The sequence below is a fragment of the Apium graveolens genome, chromosome 10 (assembly GCF_009905375.1).
Source record: "Apium graveolens cultivar Ventura chromosome 10, ASM990537v1, whole genome shotgun sequence".
NCBI classification, from domain to species: domain Eukaryota; kingdom Viridiplantae; phylum Streptophyta; class Magnoliopsida; order Apiales; family Apiaceae; genus Apium; species Apium graveolens.
In genome coordinates, this window is record NC_133656.1 from 195,910,308 (window position 1) to 195,912,462 (window position 2,155).

A 2,155-nucleotide genomic window follows, 5' to 3' on the forward strand; every position below is an offset into this window, starting at 1 on the left:
AATAAATAATAAAATCAAATCATCCAACTAAAAATAATTATAAAACATCGGGAGGTTACATTAGTCATCAATCTCAACGGGGTATCATTTGAATCACTAAAGTCACAATAAATATCAAACATATACCTTTAAATATTTACTCAATAGTTAAATCATTTATATGGAATTCTATACATTTTTCTTGAATGTTAATGCAACCAAATGAAAAATTATGAATTCTAGTATTTTAGATAATATATTTTATTTTTTAAAAATTATTTATACAATATACAAACATTGTAAAATCTAGATATATATCTTAAATAGTAAAATTCATATTTTTTTATTTGGTTGATGTAGCATTCAATAAAAATATGTAGAATTTTTTACTTTTCGAACACGTATTTCGAAGTATCTATTTGATATATATTATGACTTAAAGTGATTCAAATAATACCCCGTTCAAATTGGTGACTAAACTGATATTTGATTTTCACTTTTTTTGACGAACAAGCTAAAGTTTCATTAAATTATTAAAATACAGCTGGTACAAACCTTCAAACTTTCAAATGCAATCTGATTGTGAAACAGAAACAAGCCAAACAAATAGCTGTTTTGTTTTCTGATCAATTAACATCTTGAATTTGCAAATTCTTCGATCTAAAAAATATTATAATAGCATCTCGAGCAATACAACTTACACCAGTTGTGAAACTAGTAACATTACAATTGACCTTCACATAAGCATCATCTGTAGCCCAATGTTCAGAATTATGAACAATTTTTTGTTGTGAAAGGTAAGCTCTTGCAGTAATTACCACCGTCCCAGATTGGATGCGAGTTTTACAGATTTCCCAAAATATCATAGAAATTCTTCTCAGAAAAAATACCGAACCCGTAATAGAACACCCAGAAATATCAAAATAGAATATTATCATCCCAAAAATGGACACATAACAACCTTGATAATAAGGTACTTAACAAGATTTCATTAAAAAGAATTAAATCTTAGCTTTATTGAAAAAACTGATAAAACAATGGCGTGAAAGAATGAAGAGGGAAAGGGAGGAAGGACCGAAAAATGGAGAAGTGACGGAAATGAATACTAGATTTAAAAGTCGACTCTCAAAACTCTCATTTTGAGAGAGAGACGCTGTTAGATTGCTGAATAGTTTTTTATATTTGATTTTCACTTAAATGATCTCTTCCATGTTTAACCCCAAACAAATTCAAACTGAAAATTGTTTTATATACGATTTTCGAGCCAAGACAGACTAGTCAAACCGGATAAACGAGTTCAACCTCTGAGCGAATTAGACTCTAGTGACTCGTGATCAAAAACTTTATATGTGTCAAATCTATAATAGAAGAAACCCAAAATTAAGGCATGCAATATTTGGTCAAAGGCTTTTAGCCAGTTGCATTTCGGTCAGAAAAATAAAGGTCGGTTGAGGGAACTTGTTGGTTTCAGCCTCACATTCGCTCAACTTGCAGGTTTGTTCTTGAAATTTACCAATTTACAACCTATTTTAGTTGAACGACATACGTAAAATAAAGATTAACGAAAAAATGACATAGAATTATTTCTAATATATTAAATATCACTAAAATTATTTTACGAGACTATTCGAAAATAATTAATACAACAATCCATTAATTATGGTGAAATAATTCCATCAAGTATTTGTTTTCGAAAAAAGCAACACAAAATCTCCACCAAGAACTTAAGGCCTAAAACAAACACAGCCCACTACTTCCGATAAGGAGTCCAGGAGTCCAGTTAGTATGGCCTTGTTGGTTGGACTAGTCCATATTGTGAAAATCGTTTTGTTTGAGTTCCAGATTATAAAGTTATTGGTCATGGGCCTCCGGGGAAGAACATGGAGTTCTACTGATATGCATAGTTATAGTCAAAATTACCAGTGCAAGTGAGTTCATATGTGACAAAGAATGGTGCTCCGAATTTCAAGATCAGTTATGGTTTTTATGGTCACTTATATCGGCTTTCACTTATCCATATTCCATACGCATATTTTATCCGATTGGTTGAATTTCAATTTCCGATATTGAAATCCTAAATCTGCAACTTACGGGCGACAAAGTAACAAGTAACAAATAATTAGGTAAATTCCATGTGAATAATACCATGGGCTAAGGTTCGTTTCAACTTTTTTGA